This window comes from Camelus ferus, chromosome X (genome assembly GCF_009834535.1).
Source record: "Camelus ferus isolate YT-003-E chromosome X, BCGSAC_Cfer_1.0, whole genome shotgun sequence".
NCBI lineage: Eukaryota > Metazoa > Chordata > Mammalia > Artiodactyla > Camelidae > Camelus > Camelus ferus.
The window spans coordinates 32,963,153-32,978,633 of NC_045732.1; the positions used below are offsets into that span (position 1 = coordinate 32,963,153).

At 33.8% G+C, this 15,481-nt stretch overlaps 1 protein-coding gene across 1 annotated transcript in view; it reads left to right on the forward strand.

Moving 5' to 3' along the window:
* The window catches only part of CFAP47 (cilia and flagella associated protein 47), a 359,639-nt gene that overhangs the window by 293,319 nt on the left and 50,839 nt on the right, over window positions 1–15,481 (forward strand). The gene's annotated exons all lie outside the window — the stretch shown is intronic.

A 15,481-nucleotide genomic window follows, 5' to 3' on the forward strand; every position in this document is an offset into this window, starting at 1 on the left:
TTTCATTTGTATGATTTTTTATATTCCATATATAAGTGATGTCACATAACATTTGTCTTTCTCTGACTTACTTATTTCACTAAGTATAATATTCCCTAGGTCCAACCATGTTTCTGCAGATGCCAGTATTTCATTCTTTTTCTTGGCTGAGTAGTGTTCCATAACTCATCTTCATAAGCTCGTTATCTCTCGATGGACACTGAGTTGTTTCCATGTCTTGGCTATTATAAATAGTCCTGCTGTGTACATTGGGGTACGCATATCTTTTTGCATTAGAGTTTTCATCTATTCCAGATACATACCCAGGAGTGGGGTTGCTGGATCATATGGTAACTCTATTTTTAGTTTTTTAAGGAACCTCCCTACTATTTTTCATAGTGGCTACGTGAATTTACATTCCTATCAATGTAGGAGGGTTCCCTTTTCTGCACACCCTCTCCAGCATTTATTATTTGTAGTCTTTTTGATGATAGTCATCATGACCAGTGTAAGGTGATGGATCATTGTGGTTTTGATTTGTATTTAATAATTAGCAATGTTGAACATCTTTTCATGAGCCTGTTGGCCATCTGTGTGTCTTCTTTGGAGAAATGTCTATTTAGGTCTTCTGCCCATTGTTTGATTGGGTTGTTTGTTTGTTTGATAATGAGTTGTATGAGCTATTTGTATATTTTGGAAATTAATTCCTTATCAGTTACATCATTTGCAGATATTTTTCTCCCAGTGTGTAGGTTGTTTTTCCACTTTGTTGATGGTTTCCTTTGCTGTGCAAATGCTTTTAAGTTTGAGTAGGTCCCATTTTTTTATTTTTACAAAACCTTTGCCTTGGGAGACTGACCTAAGAAAACATGGATACCATTTATGTCAGAGAATGTTTTGCCTATGTTCTCTTCTAGAAGTTTTGTATTGTCATGTCTTATATTTAGTACTTTAAACCGTTTGAGCTATTTTTTGTGTATGATGTGAGGGTATATTCTGATTTCATTGATTTACATGCTGCTGTCCAGGTTTCTCAACACCACTTGTTGAAGAGACTGTCTTTTCTTCATTGTATATTCTTTCTTCTTTTGTCAAAGATTAATTGACTGTAGATGTGTGGGTTTATTTCTGGCCTCTCTTTTCTGTTCCACTGACATATAAGTCTGCTTTTGTGCTAATACCATGCTGTTTTGATTACTGTAGCTTGTAGTATTCTCTGAAGCCTGGGAGGGCTGTTCCTCCAGCTTCATTTTCTTCAGTATTGGTTTGGCAATTCTGGGTCTTTTGTGGTTCCATATACATTTTAGGATTATTTGTTCTATTTCTGTGAAAAATGTCATGGGTATTTTGATAAGGATTGCAATAAATCTATATATTGCTTTGGATAGTATGGCCATTTTTAACGATATTAATTCTTCCAGTACACAAGCATGGGATATCTTTCCATTTCTTTGAATCATCTTCAGTTTCCTTTATTAGTGTTTTATAGTTTTCAGCATATGGATCTTTCACCTCCTTAGCTAGGTTTATTCCTGAGTTTTTTGGTTGTTGTTGTGATTTTAAATGGAATTAGTTTTTTACTTTCTCTTTCTGACATTTCATTCTTAGTGTAAAGAAATGCAACAGATTTCTGTATATTAATCTTGTATTCTGCTGCCTTGTTGAGTTCATTTATTAGTTCTAATAATTTTTGTGTGGAGAGTTTAGTGTTTTCTATGTAGAGTGTTATGTCATCCACAGATTGACACTTGTACCTCTTCCCTTCCAACTTGAATAATTTTAATTTCTTTTTCTTTTCTGATTGCTGTGGCTAGGACTTCCAGTACTGTGTTGAATAGAAGTGGTGAGAGTGGTCATCCTTGTTTTGTTCCTGAATTTAGTGGGAATACTTTCAGCTTTTCATCATTAAACATTATGTTGGCTGTGAGTTTGTTATAAATGGCTTTTATTATGTTGAGATATGTTCCCTCTATACCCACTTTAGTGAGAGTTATTATCATGAATGGATATTGGATTTTGTCAAATGCTTTTTCTTCATCTATTAAGATGATCCTGTGGTTTTTGTCTTTCCTTTTGTTAATCTTATGTATCACACTGATTGATTTTTTTTTTTTTATGTTGAACCATCTTTGTGACCCTAGGCTGAATCCAACTTGATCACAGTGTGTGATCCTTTTTATATGTTGTTCGATTTGGTTTACTAGTATTTTGTTGAGGATGTTTGCATCTATATTGAACAAAGATATTTGCTTGTGATTTTCTTTTTTTGTGGTATCTTTGTCTGGTTTTGATATCAGGGTGATAATGGCTTCATAAAATAAATTTGGTAATGTTCCCTCCTTTTCAACTTAAAAAACTTTTTGATATCTCCCTGAGAGATATTTCTTTCAATCTATTATTTACTTATCGTGTTTGATTATAATATTTCTCCCATAAGCTTTTTTGTAGTGTTATGATTAAATAATCCTGTCTTTTGTATTCCCTAGGTCACCTCTCTTGGTTAGAAAGGTTTTCTCCTTCAAAAACTATGAAAATAGACTACTAAAATTTTTTCCAAGACTTGTAGAGTTTTTCAAAAATATTTAAATATATAATTCATCTGTAAGTTATCTTTGTATTTGGTATGCAGAATTTCCCATTTGTTTTCCCTTTAGCTAGGTATCAAGTTGTAATTGTATCATTTGTGAAATAGACCAGCCCTTTCCCACTAAATGGAAACACCACTAATATAATTAAGATATAAATTGTATCTTGTATATTATTAAAATTAATGCAAATCAGCAATTTATATGGATATATTATCATAATATAATATACTGATGCAATTTAGACACATTAACTATTTAATATATTAGTTATGAAATATATTAATTGATACATGTTACTGAAATAATATATTCATAAACACATGTTTCAAAGTTTATTTTTTATAATTTTGTTTTTTCATTAATTTTGTTATAATCACCCAGTGACTATTTTTAAATTATGGTTTTTATAGTGTGTGCTAATATCTCATATGGCTAGTCCATTTCTGTATTCTCAATATGACACATCAAAAACCAGGGCTATAAAGTATTAATTTTGATGTTGCTTAAAAAATAGCCCATTGTGAGCATAGAATATCTGGGAAGTAAGATCAAAATACTATCATTGACTTTATTAATCCATCTTAAAAAGATAATTCTTACAGTTGTCTATGTGCCTTTTGATAAGTAATGCATTTTCTCTTCTACTTTATTGCCTATCTGTAATATTTAAATGATGACACTTATCAGTCCACTTAAATGCTTGTTTTCACAAAATGGTTTTATAAATTCTCAGGAGAGGATTTCATAGTTACAACTCAGTTACATTATTGCCAGGGAATGCAAGCCAAAATCTTTCTCCAGAATAAAAAAATAAAAATTTTCTTTTTTTTATATTTGTGATGTTTGTATATAAAGTATTATGTATAATCCTCAAAATGAGAAATTATATCTTTAAGCAATATGAGTTATGCCAGTGATGATTCAACAATATTCTTTTTTTGTACATATATATATATGTACTTATTGAAGTATAGTCAGTTTACAATGTTCTGTCAATTTCTGGTGTACAGTATAGTGCTTAAATCATATATGAACATACATACATTCATTTTCATATTCCTTTTCACCATAAGTTACTACAAAATATTGAATATGGTTCCTTGTGCTATACTGCAGGAACTTGTTGTTTTTCTATTTTATGTATATTAGTATCTGCAAATCTCATACTCCCAATTTATCCCTTCCCACCCACTTCCCCCACTGGTAACCATAAGTTTGTTTTCTATGTCTGTGAGTCTTGTTTCTGTTTTGTAAATAAGTTAATTTGTCTTTTTTTTTTTTTTTTTTTTAGATTCCACATATAAGTGATATCATATGGTATTTTTCTTTCTCTTTCGGCTTTACTTAGAATGGCAATCTCCAGGTCCATCCATGTTGCTGCAAGTGGCATTGTTTTGTTATTTTTATGGCTGAGTAGTATTCCATTGTATAAATATACCACAGCTTTATCTCTCCATCCGTCAGTGGACCTTTAGGTGGTTTTCGTGTCTTGGCTGTTGTAAATAGTGCTGCTATAAACATTGGGGTGTATGTATCTTTTTGAATTAAAATTCCCTCTAGATATATGCACAGGAGTGGGATTGCTGGATCATATTGTAAGTCTATTTTCAGTTTTTTTATGGCCTCCATACTGTTTTCCATAACAACTGCATCAAACTACATTCCCACCAGCAGTGTAGGAGGGTACCCTTTTCTCCACACCCTCTCCAGCATTTATTGTTTGTGGACTTTTTAATGATGGTCATCCTGACTGGAGTGAGGTGGTACCTCACTGTAGTTTTGATTTGCATTTCTCTGATAATTAGCGATACTGAGCACTTTCTCATGTGCCTATTGGCCATTTGTATGAACAAGACAGTATTCTAATTCAGTATTAATCCAGATAATAAACATGAAACCAAAACTCTTTCTCAAAGCACTTTATACATGTAGGATAATATACAAATATGTAGGATAATAATTTTGATTTTATTGTTGCTGCCTCTTTCATTGTTAATATTGATATTCTTCTAATTATGAAATTTTTGCTATAATCAAGAGAAGTTACATACTCAAAGAATATATATTTTAGAATTTAATTGTTTTAAAAGAACAACCGTCTTTTCTCAGTTATTACTCACTGGATATTTTGTGAAGTATAAAATACTAGCATTTTAAAAGAATATATACATAATTCCTTGCCAGTGAAAATCCATTTCATCAAGAAACAAAAGCTGCTACCTTTAAAACAGATTTTTAATAAAATGACTTCAAAAAATAAAATCAACATCTCCAAAAGAGAAATAGACCAAATTGGATTAAAAATCAGTACATCCTTAGGTATCGCTGTATAAACGAAATTCCATTATCTTAAATACCATTTAAGAGAAATATGTTTCAGAGAAAGTTTCTTTGTAATGAAATATTTTAATGACCCAGTAAATGGTTTTTAGATATAGGGTTTTGTTGAAGTGATTACAGTGAACTCTACCCTGCCACCAACTAATACAACCTTAGGCAAGAAACATCTAGAGCTTTTAAGTTGTCTCATTTAAAAAACCTGGCCCTTGGCATTTCCAGGTTCTGCTCAGCACTGTTTAAACGTTTAGTAATGTAAAAAGGACTGTTCACACTCATAACAATGAAAAGATGGAAAAACTGGAAGGTCATATTCTTTTTAAAAATCAAAAGTTGAAGTCACAGAGAAATCAACTGGCCCAAAATCTAAGCAGACTAGTGTCTGCAGAGAGATATTAGATGCAAGTACCGTCTTATCTGTGGATCGAACTGTAGTGGCACACTTGCAAGAAGAGTTCAGCTAAAGAGTTGGGAGAATTGGGATACTTAATGTTCACTGACAAAGGAGTAGAAAGATCCCAAGGGTTTAAAATAGAGGGACAGTGGAACCCTCAGAAGCTTTCCCTCCTAAAACCTAACAGGCACTCACACACAAGACTGGAGAAACTTCTGAAAAATTATCCTTTGTGGTGCAGACTAGGAGGGCCTGCAGAGTTTCTGAGAAAGGAATGAAAATCTTCTTGGACTCTTTTCTATATTCCTATGAAACAAAAGCCTTAACCTACATGGTGAGGAACAACAAATACTGTAGCCTTTAGGGAAGAGGTTAAAAACCCATTTCAGCTGGAAGAAGGATAGAGGTAAAAACCTAATCTTGGGAAGGAGCAGGAACATATGTAAGACGTAGAACAACAGCTTGCACAGGGACAATAAAACTGAGAAGATCACATCCCTAAGACCAGGGAACATGATGCCTGCATAAGAATCAGGCTTAATCAGAACTGCAGAGAACACTGGCCTCACCAGTTCCACTGCAAGATTACCAAGCACTGAGTCACAAGTAACACTGAACAGGTTACAAGAGGCAGACCCTGTATGAGGTCCAGCATGAAGGGAAGGCCCGAAGCTGAAGGTGGAACAGACATTAAGAAAAAAACTCTTTGGCAAACTAGCCCCCACACTGAGCAAAATTGTATCACTCTCAGCTAAAAAATTATGAGACATATAAATGACAAGGAGAAAATAACACTTCTCAAGGAAAAAAAAATCAGTTACTTAGACCTGAGCTGTGACATGGCACAGATGTTCACACTATTTCATAAGGCATTCAAATGACTATGACTAATATGTTTAAGCTTTGAATGAAAAAGATGGATAAGGTAACAGATTGGATTAATTTTAGCAACGGAATGGAAATTATTTTTTAAAAGAATCAATAATGTTAGAAATGAAAACACAGAGAAAAGGTATAAATAATGCCTTGGATTAATTGGCAGATTTGACACAGTCAAGGAAAGAATCTGGAATTTTCAAGTTAGGGCAATAAAAATTCCACTAACTTAAAGAAAAAGTAAGACAGGAAAAAAGAGAACATTGAAGAGTTGTAGAAACAATATCTGACAGTCCTACATACTTCTAATTCAAAAAGGCAGAGAGATAGTAAGAATACCACAGATGAGAAGAGGAAACATTTGGAAAGATAATAACTCAGTTTTTTTAACCTAGGAAAATCATACTTAAACTGCTGAAAACACATAACAAAACAAAAATCTTGAAAGTAGCCAGATTTTTCTGTTTAAAAAAAGGCACGTTACATACAGAAAAGACTTCTCTTCATAAACCATGCAATCTAGATGATAATGGAGTGACATCTTTAGCGATTAAAGAAAAAATACTATCAATTCATAATTCCATATCCGGCAAAAATACTTTTTATATAAAGAATTTTAGAATTCTTCAAGTCAATTTCCAAAAACCAATGTATTTCTATATACTAACAATGGACAATTGGAGTTTGACATTAAAAATGTCATTTACAATAACAAAAAAAACCTTGCAATTAAAAAATCTAAAAAAATAATGTACAGGAGCTATATATCCAATAGTAGAAAACACTAATGCGAGAAATCTAATAAGCCTAAATAAATAGGCATGTCATGTTCATTGGTTGAAGACCAGATACTGTTAAAATGTCACTGCTCTCCAATTTGATATATAGATCCAATGCATTTGCAATCTGTTGCTCATCAGACTTTTTTTTGTAGGTATTGACAAGTTCATTGTAAAATATGTATGAAAAACAAAAGAACTAGAATTTCCAAAAAATTTTCAGAAGGAAAAACAAAATTGGAAGACTTAAACTCACAGATTTTAAGATATACCTAAAAACTGTTAATTTGTATTCACTAAATATAGGCATAAAGAGCAAATGAACAGAGGAGAAAACTCAGGTTTACATTCAAACAAATATAGTCAAGTGGATGTTTTGGGGTCTGAAGAAGTACTAAATACATAATTGATATAAACAAGGTTTAGTGATGAACAAATTAGAAGGTGAACATTCAAAGAGAAAGGGGTATTTGCACCATCTCAAAGTATTTCCACAAAATATTTACTAAGTACAAAGGGGAAATACTAATTCTACATTGGAGAACCTGGTAGGTACCACCTCAACTAAATAATAAATATTATAATGACCAGTCATAAAATATAGCAATATCATGTATCCCTTGATAATTGGACACTGAGAAGGGAAAATACTCTCTCGGTATTATTCCCCCAAATTATATCCTCAATCTTACAATAAGAAAATATAAGACAAAGTCAAACTGGAGGATAGTCTATAAAATAACTAATCAGTTCTCTTCAAACGTGTCAAGATCATAAAAGAAGGAAAAGCTGAGTCACAAATTGTAAGAGACTCAGAGGATGTGGGGTTTAAATGCATTGCAGAATCTTGAACTGGACCCTGTGATATAAAATAACATTAGTGAAATAATTGATGTTATCTGAATTAAGTATATAGATTAGTTAATCATATTGTACCAAGGTTACTTTCTTAGTTTTGATAATTATACATTTCTGAATAAAAAGTTTTTAAAAATCTGTTGGATAATATTATGTTTGGAATTATTCCAAACACCAAATATTTTTTAGTTTTATTATTAAAAATCTATGACATATTTTATAATTTCTGGAAGACTGTGTGAGTCTTTCTTTGTGTGAAGTAAATTTAAGATGATAATGTGATGATCAATTGAGTTTGGTTGGTACATGCATTTTAGTATATTGAATACTTATTGCCAAAACTTCTGTACAGGGTCATTACACTCTATCATTATGGTTACTTCCTTCTTTATGCTTTCAACTCTCTTGTCTATCTTCCTCCTTCTGTTCACTTGGTAAAACCACAACTGTGGTGAGTTAGTCAGTGATTGCTGCATTAAAACTGCATAACAAACAATCCCATGATCTAAAGTCCTATAACCAGAAACATTTATTTTTCTTGTTCACGGATCTCAGCTGGACAACTCGTCTTGAGATTGTGCATTCAGGTTCAGGATTGCTGGATAGGTTTACTCGTTCTGGGACATACATAGAATATGTTCTTATTGTGGCTGGAAGAGGCCCAAGAGGACAAATGGAAATACAGTATACTTCATAGGGTCTCAATTTGCATACTTCACCTGCACCTGGATTCCACTGGTCAAATTAAGTCACATTGAGTATCCATGGGGATGGGAGATATATTTTCCCTATCATAAGACCAGAAACATGAAAATATGGCCATGATTGTGTAATTATGGTAAGGAAGAGGAGTGAAGTATCAGGAAAAGTTATCCAGTCTACTACATCAGACACAAACCAAAACTACCTTTTCTACACTCACACAAAGAGCTAATTATGGCTGAAAGACAAAGACAAAACAAAACAAGATAAAAAAAAATCTGACTTTACTACCATGACTAGGGCCAAATGGTTTGTGCCTCTGTCACAAGCCAGCCCCTCCACTTGTGTCCCAGGTCCCACCTCTTCTAATTTCTACAGCCACCTTACCTTTCAATTACTTCATCTGACCTATATCTTGTGTTTCCATTGACTGGATGATTCTCACAGTATTTACCAGCATATTGTAATATCAGTATATATTAAACCAACAGCTTGACCTATTGGCCCCTTCAGCTATCAACCTATTTTTCTCTTCTTATTTGAAGCAAAATTCCTAGAAGGAGTTGTTTAGACTCATTGTCTGTACTTCTTTTTTTAGTTGAGGTATAATTGATATATAATATTACATTAGTTTCAGGTGTACAACATAATGATTTGATATTTGTATACATTGTGAAAGGATGACCACAATAAATCTAGTTAACATCTCTCACCAGACAATGGTTACAAATAATGTTTTTCTTATGATGAGAACTTCTAAGATCTCTTTTAGCAACTTTCAAATATGCCATAAAGTATTATTAACTATAGTCACCATACCATACATTACATCCTCATGACTTATTATATAGCTGGAAGTTTTTGCTTTTTGACCCCCTTCACCCATTTTGCCCACCCACCCCACCATCCCCTACCTCTGGCAACCACCAGTCAATCTGTTCTCTGTATCTATGAGTTTGGTTTTGTTTTTGTTTTAGACTTCACATATAAGTGAGATCATATGGTATTGTCTTTCTCTCACTTATTTCACTTAGCATAATGCCCTTGAGATCTATCCATGTTGTCACAAATGGCAAGATTTCTTTCTTTTTTATGACTAAATAATATCCCATTGTATATACTATTTTTTTTTATCCATTCATCTGTCAGTGAGCACTTAGGTTGTTTCCATAGCTTGGCTATTATAAATAATGCTGCACTGACTGTTGAATGAATAATGCAGTGAACATGGGGGTAAATGTATCTTTTTGAGTTAGTGTTTTCATTTACCTTGGATAAATACTCATAAGTGGAATTGCTGGATCATATGATAGTTTCAGTTCTAATTTTTTGAGGAAACTCCATGCTGTTTTCCATAGTGGCTGCAGCAATTTACATCCCACCAACAGTGCACAAGGGTTTCCCTCTTCTCCACACCCTTACCAACACTTGTTATCTCTTGTCTTTTTGATAATAGCCATTCTAACAAGCATGATGTGATATCACATTGTGGTTTTGATTTGTATTTCCCTGATGATTACTGATGTTGAGCATCTTTCCACATACTTATTGGCCATCTGTATGTCTTTGGAAAAATATCTGTTCTGACCTTCTGCCCATTTTTTAATCAGATTGTTTGGGGTTTTGCCATTGAGGTATGAGTTCTTTGCATATTTTGAATATTAATCCCTTATCAGATATATGATTTGAAAATATTTTCTCCCATTCAGTAGTTTGCATTTTCATTTTGTTGGTGGTTTCATTTGCTGTGCAGAATGTCTTGACTTCTTTTTCTCTAGTTCTCAAACTTACTTCAGTGAAGATTTAATCTTGACAATTTGAGATTGCTTTTATCTAAGAAATCACGGCTTTAATGTTTCATTATCTATAGGTCAGTGGTATGTCCTTATATCTCAGTAGCATTCGACATAGTTGACTTTTCTGTCCTTAAGATGTTATAGTCACTTGGCTTTAGTTTTTCTCTTATGTCGTTGTTCAGTCCTTCTGAGTCTTCTTTTCTGTCTCTTATTTGCTATCAGAATTCTAGATGTTAGCTTAATTTAGGGCTTAGTTCAGTCTCTTCCCCAGTTACAGTATCTTCCTGGATATTTTTTTCAGGCTTGTAGATACCATTTATATATGACCTCCAAATTTATATCTCCAACTCTAAACTTCCTCCTGAGTTTCAACTGCATATTTTCATCTTCACATGGATATCTTGTAGCTGTCTCCCACTAAATATTACTCTTGATATACCTGTCTCCTCACTTATGCCTGTTTATTCCCCAAATATTTCTCCATCTTAGTCACCACTATTTATCCAGTTTATCTTTCCAAAAACCTAGGAGTCATACTTGATTCCTTTTTTTTCTCATTGCAAAGTTCCAGCCCATGAGTAGATACTGATAGCAAAGCGTAAAGATATATCCCATTTTTGACCACTTTTTACCACCTCAACCACTTTCACCCCAGACTGTACCACTTGAACTACTGCAACAGCTTCCTTTATTTCGGTCTTGCATCCTGTACTCTAATCTGCACACAAAAGACAGAGTGATTTCTTGTAAAACTTAAATTGGGTTGTATCACTATGCTGTTTAAAACCTCCACATGTTTTCCAGTTCATCTTTAGGAGGTAAAGTCAGAAAGGCCCACATGATGTGATCCATGCTTTTCTTTATGACCTCACCTTCTCTATTCTCTCCTGCCCTTCTCTGAGCTACTGACTGCGTCAGAATTCTGAGCTACTTCCTATTTAAGCCTTTAAGTTGCTCACCCTTCTGCTTGGAACACTCTTACCCCAACTTTTTGTTTAACTTCCTCTATATACTTGAAGCCTCCATTAAATGTCACTTCTTTAGAGATGTTTTCTCTGAAAGGAGCCTCCACTAATTTTCTCTCCCTAAATAATTAGCTTAAAACCTATTATATAGTTATCTTTTTACTTATTACTCTTTTTCTCCACTAGAGGTTAAGTTCCATTATGTGAGGGATATTTTCTGTCTCGTTTCCTGTAGTATCCCCAGCAACTAGAACAATTCCTTGCTCAATCCATTCAGGTACTAATATTTATTAAGAACTACCATATGTCAAGATCTCGATCTAAGTTCTATAGATACAGAAGGGAGCCAAACAGACAAAAATGTCTGCCTTCTGGGGATTTATATGCTCATGGAAAGAGGCAGACAATAATCAGATAGGATGGGGTGAGAAAATGGGCAGGGGAGGGAGATAAGAACAATCCTAGTGTTGGAGGTGCAATTTTGAAGAGAGTGGCTAGAAAAGTCCTTACTGAAGGGATAACATGAATTAGCCTGCAGAGATGGCTATAATAAATTGCTGATAGAGTCTTATCAGAGTCCATGCCCTCTGTGTCTTGTGTAAAACCATACACTATTTAGCAAATTTACGGATCACAAAAAAATAGGAAGAGAAAGCCAGTATGCTAGAGTGCCAAAAGGATATTTAATATCAGTGTTCTCCAATGTTTGACTGTTATCTTCAAGACAAAGTATTAAGGAAATCATAGAATGCCTGACATGTGGGTTCAAAGCATCAATAGCATAAATTGAGTATGGTGGTGTGTAGCTTGGGAGCACATTTTTGAGTTTGGCTGGCTTCATTCTTGATAACATACTTTGTAGTAAGACTATCTACAAATTTAAAGTCAGTTTCAGCCATAATGGTAAAATTGCTTTTCTCAGGTGTAAGAATATAAGTAATTGCTACAAACTACTGTGCACTAATTATACCATACATAGACAATTTGGGTCAATTAAACATGTTATCTTTTAAGTGCTTCTTTGCATGGATATTGAGTGATGAAGGGTCTTCTTTCCTGTCTCAGGAGATGGCTAGTAAATACCTGATAAATAACTAGACAACTCTACTTGTAGCCAAAACCTCCAACTAGACCTATTGATTGAATTTACACTGATGCTGCCGAAACCAGATATAGTTACAGATGTTAGGAAAGAATGAAATTGGAAATTTGGAAAATCTAACATTAAGGATAAAACAAAAGCAACATGTTATAACCTAAGTAGAAATAGTGATACCCCAATGGGCAGGTAGTCCATGGAGATAGAAATTCAAGGATGGTATTTAGAAATCCAGGAAATCATTCATCATAGGTTAAATATAACACATAGCTGACCTTACTGGTTTGGGATCACCTATTAAAGAACCCCATAGAAACAAAATAGTCAGGATCTTAAATCCTTGCAAGTCTAGATAACTAGCAAGACACTGGTGATCATACAGAACTGAGTCTACTGCTTGAGGAGATAAATTATAGTGAACATGGAAAAATAGCTGCTTCAGTTGTGGAAGACAGAATTTAATTTTCTGTATTGCTGCTGAGAGCAGAAATTCAACCAGAGACTGGCAGCTCTAAGCCACGGAACTAGGGTCTCCAACAAGGAAAAACCCCTAATTTTGCTTCATGAAGGAACTGACTACCTTAAGAAAGAGAAACTCCTCATCAGATGATGGGTCCAAATGGTTGCTGAGGGCCATCTCCCATAGACTTCCTGCAGTATGTTCCTACATTCACTGGGAGGTTATACATGAAGACTGTTAAATTAGAACTCAAAGATTCTGTCATTCTATATTGATGGTATTAATAAAAGCAAATCTATATAGGTTTATTTGCTTTGAGAACAATTATTCTAATTTTGATACTAAGTGTTAAATGTTTTTCTTTAAAAAATGGAATACTGTAAGAAAAATGTAGAATAAAAATACTCAGAAGTAAAATGAAAGGCCAGTTACATACTTTTCTACTAGTTTTGGAAACCAGCAAGATGTAAGATAGAAAATGAAATTTTATTTTGAAAAATGGAATATATTTCCTCAAGTTTTATTAATCTAATGATGTTTATTATGTTGGAATCAAATACCAAGTTCTGTTTTGGGGGAAACATAATAAAACACGCTTAAAATTGAGCATTTATCCACATGCATAACATAGAGAAGAAATCAGGGTAAGAAGAAGATCACTGGCACAGAATCCATTGGTATTGGAAAAACAATGCATTAGCTTCTGTGCAAGAGCCTCATGAGATAGAAGTTGTGAAGAAAGTATGGAGAGATAGTAAAGGCGTTTACAACGTTAGCACATTTGGGTCACTTTTGAAAAACAATGCAATTTTGTCGATTTCACATTTTTTGTTTTAATTCTTAGACTCTGATAAGTGAAAATGCATTCTAAGCAATGCCTTATGACCTGTTTGTTGCATTCTAAAAAACAAAATTCCTGCTTTATGCTAGATAAATATTAAATTTCTCATTATGTTTATTTACTTTTATATGAGAAAATATATCAGACTCCAATTTCAGGGTAGATATTACATTCAATCGGTGAAGTTAATTAAAATCTCTTATCACTTCAACCCTTTATTTAAAGCAAAAAACTTCCAGAAATAACAAAGTATGTTGGATAAGGAGAGTTTAAATTGAAAATCAATATGCATCTGTCAAATGTAATCAGAGCCCTATCTGATATGTCAAAAATCCAATTACACCTGAACTGAAATTGTTACCATTTTTTTCTTCTTCTTTTAGCTGCCACCCTCTGTATATTTAAAAGTAAAATCAAATGGATATAAGTTGTCATGGTCTCCATGAGTAGGAAATAAGTACACAGCTGAAATTCTACTGTCACCAGCTCTGTGGGCAAGTCAAAATGTAATCTTACAGAAGGATTAGATTTCTGTTTTTTTAGTTATCTTGTAAAAGGGATATTATGAATGCGTTTTAGGAAAACATCCATTGTAGGATTTCCCTATTTTGACTAGGCACAACTTTTCATTACTTTTTGCCCCTTGTACTCTTCCTAAATTATGGTAGCTCTAATGGATTGCCTTTCCTACAGTAACTGGACGTGTTCTGAAATCCCTAACCTGTTGGTAAGAACAGAAGAAGCCATCTTTGAGTGTTATTCATCTTATTATCAAATGTAAATGGTGCTGCGATCCTATCACAACTTCTTACCAGGAAGAAACTGATAGGAGCAAAAATTGAAATGCTGAGACTTTTATCTTGCAGACAGGCACTCAGTTTCTGAGTATGTTAGCAAATTCTCAGCATTTGACATTGGTTATTTGTGAGAGATGAGTTTTGAGAATGCTAATAAGTTCATCTATAGCAAAGTATATGCCTATGTTTAGGTAGGTAGTTAAATAGTATTGGATAATTGGTGGATTATTTTCAGTCTATTAGAAGATCTTTATATGTAGTGTATATTTGCTCAGTTATCCATTCTTTTCCACCTCCAAAGTCTCATCCACAAAGATAGTGGGAGTGTGAGATCTTAACACCACCGTCTTTCTTTCTTCCATCTGGAAATGAGTGTATATTTATCCTTTTTTATATCTGTTTCCATATGAACACCTGTTCTTCTGGGTCATCCCTCATTCTCAACATTCATATCCCCAATGGCAGTGTACATCTGCTCTTTCTTATCACAACCTTCACTCCTTTCCAAATCCTAAGACTTTAGTTACTACATCATCCTCTATAACTTGTGCTCTATCACAAGGGAAAATAGCCTCCATCCTAAACCTGCTTAGCCTGTTTACCCTACCTTGCTCATTCCTTCCCACAATAAAGGCTCTTGGCCATTCCCCCACCCCATGACTAACTCTGATGCTTCCCCATGTGGTCCTGCATGGCATGCCATGCCTCCTTTTTCTAGAGATATGTGAGTATAAAACTTCTTCCTTCATGACAGTCATTTCTGTGTCTGCATGTCTCACCATACTGGATTAAAACAAATCATAGTTACATTTTAAAACATAAGGTATATAAACTTCATTCAAATTAGTTAAGCATCGATACCCATGGACAGCAGTAAGTTGCATGTGTATATTGAATTACCATTTTAAACACCTAAGAAAATTGTATGAAGTGACAGACTCAGAAACACTATAAATCAGTTAGAATCCTAAAATATGTTCAGGTAACCCATGGAGACATCACTACAGATA